General features: G+C 33.0%; 1 pseudogene; it reads left to right on the top strand.

The window, feature by feature from the left end:
* Nucleotides 1-410: 410 nt before the first annotated feature.
* On the top strand, nt 411-2,277 carry LOC107009746 (annotated as a pseudogene).
* The last annotated feature ends 11,670 nt before the right edge of the window (nt 2,278-13,947 follow it).

Here is a 13,947-nt window from a genome sequence, read left to right as displayed (position 1 = left end):
TAATTAACATTTTTATATTTTTAAAGGTTGATTGTGACAATTCCCCTGTGCGTAATCTGATCAATGTAGATGCTGGTTTTAGTTCGTCTAAATCAATAATCCCAAGTGTATGTTTTTCTACTTATCTAAACTAATTACTTTTGTTCTTATTAGTATAATTTGCATTTGAATAATGTTTTTTTTATTAACTACAGATACCTCCACCATCATTTGTATTTGACAAACCCAAAAAAATAAGGCCACTTGTTTTTGAAAGACAACATAACTTTACAGATCAAGATGACAATGATGAAGAGGATCAGTTCGTATTTCCTACCCCTATTCAATCTATTGTTCCCATGGAAGGGTCACAACAATCACAGTTTGAGTCTGATGATTCTCTAATGCCAAGTCACAGTGACATAAAAAGTATTTGTGTTACTGACAATACCATTAATGCAGAACAGAGCATTATCATGCACATTCAAACCACAAGCAATGACAACTCAAATATGCAAAAACAGGCTACCATGGAGAGTCAGAACAAAAAAAGTCATGTTCACACACCATTACCTGCGCATAGGATTAGACGTCCAGGCCCTTCAATACATCCCCATATCTGACATCGTTCGGCTCATCTGCAGGTATAAAGACATAACAAATTTTAATGTATTTTAAATCTGATTTATATATGTTTATTCTAATTTTTGTATATGGTATGTTATTTTTTAACTTAATAGTTACATCAGGTACTTTATCGGTGCAACAAATTATTTTTGAACTGAAACACCCGTTCATCTTTGATCTTATTTCTGGCAATCGTGATATCATTATGTGGGATGCACACCGGTCATGGATTCGCGAAGGTCTTCTTGCAAAACATGAGAACAAGTAAGTATTTAAGACGCATAATAATATAAAAAAAAATTGCATGCTGTATTATGCATTCTCCATTTTTTTTGTAAATGATATGTTTTTTTTTTGTATTCATGATTATTACTTTGAGGCTATCAGTTATTACTCTGAATTGTTTTTTTTAATGTATTCTAAACATGTTAGTGTATTTTCAATTAATCAACTTATTGAATGCTAATGTACATTGTATTATAAATTGATTGAAACAACTCATATATTGTTCGTTAATCCTTTTAAAATTCTGTATTGTAATAACAATCCAGATCTTTATTTGTTGTTATGTATGTTACTCTAAATTATGGTTCATATTTTCACAAATACATTAGATACCTATATAATTTCTATGTTTCTATGTAATCAATATGAAATTTAAGCAAATTGTATACCTTTTATTTTTTGTGTATTTCTTTAGACGTCATGATCAGGACCGATACAAGAAGGGTAAAGCACGCATTCCTGTCCCATTTGACTTTGGTGTTGATATTGTAGACAATAAAAATTGGTTCTAAAATTTGTACTCAAAAGGACAATTGTTGAATGATTCGCTAAGTAACAACTGTAGTTATTTAGTTATTCTTCGTTGTTTTATTGTTATCTAATGATTATTTATTTTTTATTGTTCAGCATATCAATGTTATATTTTATTATTTGAGAAAGAAAGCAAAGTATGATGTGGACAGAAGGTATAAATACACAACTGTGGATTGTGTGTTCACGTCCAAAGCATTTTATAGGTGATTACATTAGAGGGTATAAAGTTCATGCCGGCATTCCGTGGCATTTGGTGGATCACGTATTTATCCCTGTAAATGTAAAGGAAAAATTTCATTGGGCATTGGCGGTACTCTCTCTTAATGATAGACGTGTATATGTTTATGATTCTTACAGAGCGGCAGGTCATGATGTAGCAATCAGAAAGAGGTTACCAAGTTGGCTCAACTCATTCCGCTTAAGTTGACTATGTATGATTATTACAAGAACAGAGGTTTAGATAGATCTGTTAGTCAAGAAGAGAATGAGTTATTTGAGATAGTTTTCATAGACAACATACCTCAACAGACCGATGGCAGCTTGTAAGTTGTATTAATTTTAATTCAGTATTTCATTTTGATTTGTATTTGAATTTTAATTTTGTATTCTCATGTTTTATTCAGGGATTGTGGTATCTATATGCTTGCTTTCGCCGAGTGGCTGTCTTATGGTCAAGGAAATCCAAGTGGTACATTCGACGTAATGTTTTTAAGGTCAAGATATGCTGCACTTCTTTGGAATTATGCTAAGCAAAAGCAAGACAACGGAGCCATTAGTGACTCTGAGGCACCCCCTAGGCATACCATGCCTCAATCTGTTCGTGTTGTGCCTGCTCCAATTGAAATACAGTAGTTGCGCATTTGTTGAAGATACTTCTTCGTGTTTTAAAACTAGTTAATTTATGTTTCATAAACTTTTATGTTGCTTTATATTTTGCATACTTATCATTTTGATTAACTTTTATGTAGCAGATAATTCTGCATACTTATCATTTTAATTAACTTTTGTTTAGCAGTATATTCTGCATACTTTTCATTTTGATTTTATGTATATATATTATGTTAGTTGATTCCATGTGTTGTATTTTGTATGTTGTATTCATCGTTGTAAAATTGTTGTATTACATTATTCATTACGTCACATTACTTGTAGTTGTATTGTTTGTATTAAAATCTAATATTTTTTTTAAATGTGCTCACATTAGTTGTATTATATAGTGTCAAATATATTTGTTTATGAACATTAAATCATAGTTTCTCAAGTCATATGTTTTAGTCTTATTGCATATACATATACATATGGAATTATCAGCTTATTGTATATTGTATGTTGTATTCATCGTTGTAAAATTATTGTATTACATCATTCATTAAGTCACATTACTTGTAGTTGTATTGTTTGTATTAAAATCTAATTTATTTTCAAATGTGGTCACAATAGTTGTATTATATAGTGTCAAATATATTTGTTTATGAACATTAAATCACAATTTCTCAAGTCATATTTTTAGTCATATTGCATATACATATACATATTGAATTCTCAGCTTATTAATATGCACTGTGTAGGCAATAATATGGAGTGAGCTATCAAACGACTTTATTTTATTTATTTTTGTTTACTTTATTTTTTAAGAACGTTTAAGTTAAATATTACAAATACAAAACTTTTATTAGTATACAAGTAAATACGCGTAAACGAACATATTTTGATAAAATATTATTCATTGAACATTATGAAAATATCAATTACAAGGATAAACGATTTGTACGAACACATGTAAATTTATTTTTCAAAACAAATTCAAACATATCTAACTATTCAGTTCGTGGTCCATTCCTGCATGATCGCCTATTTTGTCCCTTTTGACCACAAGTGATACAAGAATTCTTGTTCTTCTTTCCATATAGTTCACTGTATATCTTATCACGAAGCTTTTTTGGAGGCCTACCAGGTAGTTTTTTTAACTTTGGAGGCTTCACTATTTCATTCTCTACATATACAGGCACATTCCAATCTTTTCGATCAGGTAATGGATTTATTGGATTAGCATATGTAACAAGTAATGTATTTCAGAACAATACGGTTTAGGATCAAGAAATTTCTTCTTCAAAACAGACCAAGCGTGCGAACATGGTATTTCATCCACTTGAAATCTCCTACATGTGCAAGTTTTCTTTTCAAGACAAACAATAAATGTTTCACCTTCATGACGAACACTGTGCACATAATTACTTGTCGCAACTACCTAATTCACAAAGTTAAAAGGAAGTTGAATCATACCAATTATATAATCTTTAATTTTTACTGAATTAAATGCAAAATACAACAATTTTAAGGAAGCATAATCATACCGTCATACGCAGTGAAAGTTCTTCATATTAAGCGAAAATTTCTTGTGCTTTACCACAAAGTATCGTGAATGTATTAGAAGCAGATGTATGGTTTTTGAAATTCCATCGACCAAATATTTGTCTAATTTCTTCAAGAAAATCATATATAGGTAATTCTCTTGCTTCCACAAGGCATGCATTTATGCATTCAGCTATGTTTGATGTCATCACAGTGCCTCGATCAACTGGTGCATACACTCTTGCCCATTTGTCATAACCAGCCAATTCCAAATAATTCTTCACCCTAATATCAACATGTTCTACTTTTTTCATCAGTTCATTAAATTCAGAAAGTTTATATGTCATTGCCATTGCATAAAACACTTCTGAAAGACTGTCATGTGATTTTTTGTAAAGTGTCTTCACGCTCTTCCAAAGATGAAACGTGCAAGCATAATGTGGTATATTGTATATCCTCAAAACTACTTTTACAATACTCTTCTGTCGGATACAACACACATTTTATCCTTTAAACCATGATCCTCTCTAAACTGTTCAAAAAACCAAGTCCAAGATGCATCACTTTTCGAATCAATAACACCGTATGCTAAGTGCAATATATTTCCTGAATATATACAATGCAAACATTAGGATACATATCGGCAAATACAATAAATACATGTTTAATATTTATAATACTGTGCGTAATTCTTTATAAAAATATAAATATCTAATAGTTACCTGCTCCATCCAGTNTGAACATGGTATTTCATCCACTTGAAATCTCCTACTTGTGCAAGTTTTCTTTTCAAGACAAACAATAAATGTTTCCCCTTCATGACGAACACTGTGCACATAATTACTTGTCGCAACTACCTATTACACAAAGTTAAAAGGAAGTTAAATCATACCACTTATATAATCTTTAATTTTTACTGAATTAACTGCAAAATACAACAATTTTAAGGAAGCATAAACATACCGTCATACGCAGGGAAAGTTCAGCGAGCATTTCTTGTGCTTTACCACAAAGTTTCGTGAATGTATTAGAAGCAGATGTATGGTTTTTGAAATTCCATCGACCAAACATTTGTCTAATTTCCTCAAGAAAATCATATATAGGTAATTCTCTTGCTTCCACAAGGCATGCATTTATGCATTCAGCTATGTTTGATGTCATCACAGTGCCTCGATCAACTGGTGCATACACTCTTGCCCATTTGTCATAACCAGCCAATTCCAAATAATTCTTCACCCTAATATCAACATAACATGTTCTAATTTTTTCATCAGTTCATTAAATTAAGAAAGTTTGTATGCCTTTGTCATTGCATAAAACACTTCTGAAAGACTGTCATGTGACTTTTTGTAAAGTGTCTTCACGTTCTTCCAAAGATGATGAAACGTGCAAGCATAATGTGGTATATTGTATATCCTCGAAACTGCTTTTACAATACTCTCGTTTCTGTCGGATACAACACACATTTTATCCTTTAAACCATGAGCTTCTCTAAATTGTTCAAAAAATCAAGTCCAAGATGCATCATTTTCCGAATCAATAACACCGCATGCTAGGGGCAATATATTTCCTGAACATATACAATGCAAAAATTAGGATACATATCGTCAAATACAACAAATACATGTTTAATGAATATAATACTGTGCATAATTCTTTATAAAAATATAAATATCTAATAGTTACCTGCTCCATCCAATGTGCTTGCAGACACAAATGTGCCATTATAAGTCCCCCTGAGATGGCTGTCGTCTACTACAACTATTGGCTTACAACTTTCAAAACCTTTTATGAAAGGAAACAAAACTATAAAGACATATAGAAATTCATTTTCTTCCGTCTTCTTCAATCTTATATGCGATCCAGGATAAATGGTGTCCAATATGTATAAATAACTGGGTAATTTACTATATGAATCAGATGGTGTACCCCTTAATGTATTTATTCCCTTTTCCATAGCATTCCATGCCACAGAGTAGGATACATCTACACCAAGTTCGAGTCTAACATCAACTTGTATGTCTTTCGGTGTCAACTTTCTTTTATGGTCAACTAGCTTGGGCTTTATTATACCTCCAACAAGACTGCTTATTGCTTGTCTCTGACTATACACCTTATCTTTTAATGAANTCAACAAGACTATTTGTTGCTTGTCTCTGACTATACACCTTATCTTTTAATGAACATGTATGCTCATCTACAAACTTTCTAATTCTAAACATTCCCGATTTATTGATGTTGGAAGCCTTCATTATCCATCCACAATTTTCGAATACACAAACAAGTGTATAACTGCTCGAATTATAAAAGAAAATAAACAAAATAAATTAAGACATGATATTATATGGAATAATTACTATAACAACAAAAGCTAAAATCTATATAAATACAAAATATATTACTAAACTTGATCTTTCTGTCTTCCACTGAAATCTATTATCAATGGCATATTTCATCATCACAACTTTCAAAGTACGTTTATTCTTATAAACTTGATCCTCAATGACTTCCTTATGATGCATATTGCAGATAATAGAGTTACTTAACTCATTACTGATTAATGGTGCACTAATAACTATTGATTGGTTATCAGTAGTACTTCCTTCGTTTATCATACACATGCCAATATCTTCTTCATAATGATTTCTACAATTTATATCACGATCATTCACAAATACAGTTACACAAATGGGGTACTTTGCGAATTCTCGAGCTTTTTTCTTCAATGAGACATATACTCTCATTCCCATATCGTTGTGTATCTCCAAAGGTGCAATGCTACCTTCTATTTTATACTTCTAAACTTGATCCTCAATGACTTCCTTATGATGCATATTGCAGATAATAGAATTAGTTAACTCATTACTGATTAATGGTGCACTAATAACTATTGCTTGGTTATCATGAGTACTTCCTCCGTTTATCATACACATGCCAATATCTTCTTCATAATGATTTCTACAATTTATATCACGATCATTCACAAATACAGTTACATAAATGGGGTACTTTGCGAATTCTCAAGCTTTTTTCTTCAATGAGACATATACTCTCATTCCCATATCGTTGTGTATCTCCAAAGGTGCAATGCTACCTTCTATTTTATACTTAAGTTTCATTCTGTTATACCTCAAATCTATCCCAATCTGATTAGCAACTTTATCAACTAAATCTTTATACGATGCATATTCTTTAATCATAATTGCCTCAGTTGTGTAATCAACATAGCAATTATCTTCAGTCCAATGTCCAGAATGCTTTATTATAAAACTAATGCTACCCATATATGCTTTATAGTAAAAAAAAAAAACATAGTTAATACTAAATACCAAAATAATGACATTATCATTAACTTGTATAAAGAATACAAAACAATAAAGTTACATTCGTAATTCAAATAAAAGATTTGAACATTATTACTTGTCTAAACAATTGATGCATCAAATAAGTATTCTGTTGGATATACAGTTTCGCATACAAAAGTTAAAAAAAAGATTTCTAATCAGAATACTATTATATAAACAAAAACGCATCAAATCACAATCAAATACAAAACATATAAGGATTAATTAACTAAACATACCTGACTTTCGACTTTTCTTTTGTGTTTATTTTCCAAAAATCGTTTACCCAGTTTATTTGACAAAACAATAAAATCGCAATAAATTTTTTTGGATGAACATCATCAATAATGGCCAGATATATCATTCAGATTTTGAAAAAATTGTAACTGATGTAGAGAGTTTTAAGCATCTGTTACTTTTTATAATTTTTCTCTCCCCTAAATAGCTCTAGTTTGTTCTATAAATTAGGTATTCTTTTTAATTAAACAAAATAATTAAAATATATTTAAAATACATAATAATGTAACATTTTGACATTATCACTAAATATTGAAAGTGTTGACACTATACCCTATTAAATACTAAAATAATGACATTCTAAAAAATTTCCCAAAAAAAATTGGGTCACTTCCTAAAGGCCTAATTCCAATTTCCAACACCATACCTTCTCAAACCCATTACCAGCCTATCATACTCCCAAGCCCAACAAAAATCTAGCTCATAATTCTCACAAGCAGATACACACACAGCAATACCAAACCGACCCCACCCCCAACATTTTCTTCTTCTTTCTTGTGTGTGAAACCCAAAATCTCTACGCCGCAATCCATTGAAGCAACCTGCAAATCACGAGAATCCCGCAGCAAATCACGTCCTCCTCTTCCCCTCTTCCTTTCTTTTCCATTGAAAATTTGGTACCATGGACAATTTTTTTTCTTATCTCTTCAAGATTTTGAATTTTCAAATCGCCCAAGCTTCCCCTATAAATGTCCTCATCTCCCCCATGTTTTAAGGGGTGTCTTAAGAGTGAAGAAACCTTGAGGTTAGAGAGGATAAATTTTTACCTTATAAAAAAAAGAAGTTTATTTTATCGAATAGACAAAAAGTCGGAGCTAGTTTTATTTAGTACCTATTCTCTTTTGCTCGAATTAATCTCAAGAAGTGAAATTCGCTCAGCTTGTTTGTCTCAGTCGCTGCCCCAAAGAAGGTAATGCGTCCTCTTCTACAAATGTTCTCCCGTCTTTCATATTTGAACATGTTGTTTTCAACATCTCAAGGTTTATTATGTTGATTATTTAACATTGAGCTCTTTGTTAATCATTTTGAGTTCTAGTTTTTTTAAAAATTATTTTTTTAAAATTTTTCCTAGACTGTTTAAGAGTTCTTATGCAAAGTTCATTCCCCACTCTTTCCTTTTCTTGATTTTACTTTCATCATGTATTGGCATGTTGATTGACAAGAAATAACTATTTTCCTATAATGATCCAACTTGTCCCACATTGATTCTTTTATTAAAGAATGTGCTTTTTGTATACTTGCTTTTCATAAAATGTAGTAAATTTCCGTAATTAATTTGCTTATTTATTTAATGACATCATTTTTATTTTGTATCTTAGATTTTAACATTAATTTATAGTTCATTGGTTTCTCATTTAATTATTGATTATAATAATTCTAATCTTATTACTCTTTATTTGCATGTGAAAACTCCATCCGAGTCCATTTCGGATTCCATCCCTGCATTTCGTTGAGTTGAATTCCTCTTGAGTTAGCTCCTCGATGTCCGGAGAAATTGAAAACTCAAACAGGTCTTGGAAAGCAGAAAAATAAGCTATATACATTCGGTATACACTGATATACGACAAGTGTATACAAAAACGGGAATTGGGTTAAAACCAAAAAATTCCAGCGAAATTGGCACAAAAGAGGGCCCAAATTCAACTTCTCCCCCTTGCTCTTAATTGTGATTATTTATTGTTTTGTTTATTAACTCTAACTTTAGAATTATTATTCCCCAAAAAGATGAACTATATTCTTTATGTTAGTAAAATATTTTATCAAGTCGTGTATTTTATTTGAAAATCCTTGGTCAATTTTTTTAATTATTTTTTTTCATAATTAATTTTCATGGTTTTCATACTTTAATTAACTAAAATTGGTTCAAAATATTATTTTTTTAAAAAAAATAATTAAATAAATTTTAATCAACCTAATTTCATAAAAAAATCTACAATTTAATTCATATATTTCAATTTATATCCTTTTTTTCTGAGAAATTAAAATTATTCTCTGTATTATTATTTTCTCAAATTAATCATATTCTAAAAAAATAGTCAAAAATATATTTAACCTAAGTCGTTGGATAACCGTATGTTAGCGGCTACTTTAAGTATTAATACCTTCTTAAAGCAGAAATAAGAACCTCTTACCCATTTTCTCTAAATTTTCAAAGATTTATCTGTTAAAATCCTTTTAAATTAAGTTTTCTTAATTTCTTTAAAAAATTAAGTGGCGACTCTTTTCTAAGTATTTTTCTTAAATTGTTTTATTCTTAGAACATTTTTAAAGTGATTTTTCTAGAGATAGTAAAATTACGGCATAACAACATAAAATCAAAAACTGACCTTATACATAAAGTGTAATTTTTGACGAGGTGGTTCGGGTGAATCCCTTGAGCTCCATGTGGGTCCGCCCTTAAGAAGGATGAACAAATTAACCATAGTATCAACGACCATTTCCACCCATTTGGGTTCCCTCCCCTTTTATTTAAAATTAAGATTACACTGTTTTTGCCTTTTGCCTTTAAATCTACGTTTAGTACGATGGACCAAAGTATCAACTTAAAAATTCAGGACAACCCAGGGCAACTCCCGAACGTCCCTTATAAATCATTAATCCTTAATTACATAGTTACAATTGATGAGTCCGAGGTTTGGACTTATTTAGGGCTTTATTTACAATGATGTAGTGTTTCTAAATGCTTAATTTGTGCATATAACTAATGTAAAACCTTTTATCTTCAGGCATATGGATTGAGGAACAAAGCATGAACACTAATTTGCAAAAAGAAGCAAAGTGAGCTGAAACAACAAAGAAATGAAAGACTGAGGATGACTGCCTACACATGATACGGACAAAGACATTGGAGAATATGAAGAAATGGCAGTCTCTTATGATATCTAACGGTGCTCTTAAATGGATTGAAGTTGGAGTGCCTTTTGAGAAAAAGGGCCTCAACATAGTAGCAAGATTTTGGTTTGGCTTCATCAATAGCTTATCTTGGGTGCATCGTTGATGGGACTCAGCTGAACATAGGGATGATCATTTCACAAGAGATGGTCATGAGGGCAAAACATCGCCAGAATTCCCTCCTCTTTTCGATGTTGATCACCGAGTTGTGCAGACGAGCTCGGATGCCTAGAGATGAGAAGAGGTATGTGGAAGTCATTCCAACATCTTCTACCGACATCTAGAAAATTGAGTCGGAGTACTTAAAAGATGAGGCTGAGAAGAAGAAGGTACACTTCCCCGGTTGTTGACATTCAAACACTACGTGTAAAGATACTATTGCTTTCTCTGTCCTCTAGGCCTTCAAGTACATCTAATGTTGCCCCTTCTGTTACACCTAGTACCTCTACTTCTCCCTTGCCCCCCAGATTTGGTATTTCTGCTGCCCAACCTCTACTCACCAAGGTTACATTGCTATGGATGGGGCAGCTAGCCCATTCTGTTGATCAAGGCGCTGCCAGAATTAAGGTCACTATTCTGAGCATGATTCTAATAGCCCTTGCTGATGTTGTGTCACCCTTGAACTCTACTATTAACGCTCTAGCTGTGAGGATACGATGTGTGAGAGTAGCCAAAGGGATACTGAGGAGGTGATAACTCTAAAGGTCGTTATTGCGGAGCTGAGAAGAGATGTGGACTAGCTCAAGTTCACTGACATGTCGATAATTTTGGGACAGTGAAGATCCCAAATGTGCCAGATGTGTCGGTGATGCCTTCGACTACCACCAGAGATGATGTTCGAGTTGAGAAGGTAGATGATCCCAAGTCTAAGGTTGAGACAGATGTGGAGAAGCTCAGTGTTGATGAGGAGGCTTCTCTTGAGGGCCTCATAGAGGTTGAGGAGGCCATGGTAGATGCAGTTGTACAGATCTCATTGGGGGACACACCCATGGCTGACCTTACTGGACCTATTGCTGCTGATATGAACCCGGGCATTGATTCCCAAGCTTAGAGTGTTACATCGGGCATTGATGCCCAAATAGACGGAGCGACTCTTGAGACATAAGTTCTCTTTACTTCTCTTTCTGTCCCTTTTAGTTACTTTTTGGATATTTTATTTTTATTGCATTTGAGGATAATGCTTTTTTTATTTGGGGTGGGGTGAGGTATTTCCATACCCTCCTCTTCTGATTAGTGTTTTGTTTATACATTGGGTTTTGTGCTATAAATTATGTTTTTGGCACTGTTTTTGTGGATATTTGAGCTTGTAGCTCCTTGTTTTAATTGTGAATGTTTTCTAACCCATTTTTGAAAATTTTGTGTCACTTCTTGATTGTGCTTGAACGTGGTTGTTCTTTTGAAAATTTGAGTATCCGTCTGGATCAACACCAATGACTTGAATAGTTCTCATAATTGAACAAAAATTAATGTACGACTATGATGAGGCCAATTGAGGTTGCATAGACAATACGTGAATTGTTTGCATCTCATCGTGACTAGCCGATTATTGAATGAGTCTCTTGTGATGAGCATTCCACACTTGCGTAAGTGTGGAGTCTTGTTTGATATTGATACCAATGAGTTGTGTGATAAGCTTACCGTGAACCATATGTGATAGCATCTAGAATTTTCCCCATTGGTCCGGTTGACTAAGTGATGCAAGCTCTTGAAATGATCTTAGGCAACAATTTTAAAGAGTAAAACAATTTGAAATTGTTACACCCAAAATGAACTAGGTTTAACTAAGGCTTCACATGTGTTTCATAAGTCAATAATAAGTTAAAATGATGTATTTTAGCATTAGAAGTCTGTTGACAAAGTTTGGAAGTCAAACGTCCAAGAACATCGATGACGTTTGGAAAATGTTCCTTGGAATGTGCTAGTGTGTCCTTGATTTTGGTGCATGTTTTTAGGTAGTGATTAGTGTCTTAAACCATTAGGGATGACCCTAGTACCTAGAAGGATGTACCGAGGTCAAAATGTTCGGGTACGACTCCTCAAGGTCCACCCAAAGGGCGCCCAAGAAGGACCCAACCGTGGGACAAAGAAGCTGCCCAAGGCAGTGTGTAGGGCTAGGATCTGAAGCCTGCTTCGCGTCGTGCGCCTGGAACTTAAGTTACCTGTGCGTCCCGCAAGTGGCACGAGGTCCGCTGCCTCAAAATGCTGAAAGTCAAGAATCAACAACTCCCTCCACGTCGTGCTGCCAAGTCATAGATTTGGCCATGTCATTTTTAAGTCAAATTAGAATTTGGAAAAGGGTCCAAATGGTGTAGGGGTATTTTGGAAACTTTGGGGATCATTTGTGGACTGATTTAGGTCATTTTAAACCTCATTTCACCCACCAATTAAAACCCTAAAGATCAAATTAAATTTCTCCAAAACCTTTTCTCCAAAAATCTCCATTAAAGAAGCTTCAAGCTCCAAGGAAGAGGACAAAGTTCTTCACGTTTTATTCATCAAAATTCTTGTGGGTTCCTTCTCATTGAGGTAAGGTAGTCATTCTTAAAAGGAGACACTTCAAAGAGATTTCAAAAAGGATTTCAACTTCAAACTCCTTTATTCCTTGACTCTAAGTATGAGTCTTTGCATGAAAATGTTTTAATAATTAAAATAGGGATGATGCACAAGTAGCCCCTCAACCTATGCTCGAAATCTCAGAGACACACTTATACTATACTAACATCCTATTACCCCCTCTAAACTTATTTTATTAATAATTTTCTACCCCTTTTGACCTACGTGGAACTATATTGTGGGTCCAACATTGGTTGACTTTTTTTTCAAGCTAGTGCCATGTAGGCTGAAAAGGGATATAAAATTACTTATAAAATAAGTTTAGGGGGGTAATAGAAACTTAGTATAGTATAAGTGTGTCTATGAGATTTTGGGCATAGGTTGAGGGGGTACTTGTGCATTTTCCCATTAAAATAAGTTGTTCTTAGTTTTAAATGATGATTTTAATGTCAAAAACCACAATGGAATCATGTCTATTCTTTTTATCAACTTTTAGCTTATGAAATGGGTTTAATGAGCATGATTAGATAATGTTAAAGTTATTGTTTTCTTGGTGGTTTCGTTGAGGATTAGCTACTACCCTAAGGTCTATTTTATGATGAATTGTTGGATAAATTGTGGATAGGTGGTTAAAGCTTGGATGAATGGTAAGTTGGCTATGTTGTTTAATCCTTATTGTGAAATGCTCTTGAGTGGTATGATCTACCTTTGGTGGCTGTGTTTACTTGAAGTTTATGAAGTCATAAGTGTATAATAAAAATGGCCTTGAAGGCATGATATATGGAGTGAAGTGATGATTTTGATATGTACATGTATGATATATTTTAGGAGGTTGAAATGAATATCTTGAAGGTTTTATGTCTAAATGAAGTATGTATTTGATATGTGAAGTATGATAATATGTGAATTGTGATGAATATGGGCTTGAGCATGTCTAAAAGTCAATGATATGAATGATAGTTATCACGTGAAAGGTGTGCTCACGTGTACTCACACACACACTTGAATGCATGAATGAAAATGGGGGATTGTAGGGTGGACACTCCGTGAGAAGAGATGAAGTGTCTAGACCATCCCACCAATT

This window comes from Solanum pennellii, chromosome 2 (genome assembly GCF_001406875.1).
Source record: "Solanum pennellii chromosome 2, SPENNV200".
Classification (NCBI taxonomy): Eukaryota; Viridiplantae; Streptophyta; class Magnoliopsida; order Solanales; family Solanaceae; genus Solanum; species Solanum pennellii.
The sequence above is the reverse complement of the archived record's forward strand: the minus strand, read 5'-3'. Positions and strand labels throughout refer to the sequence as shown.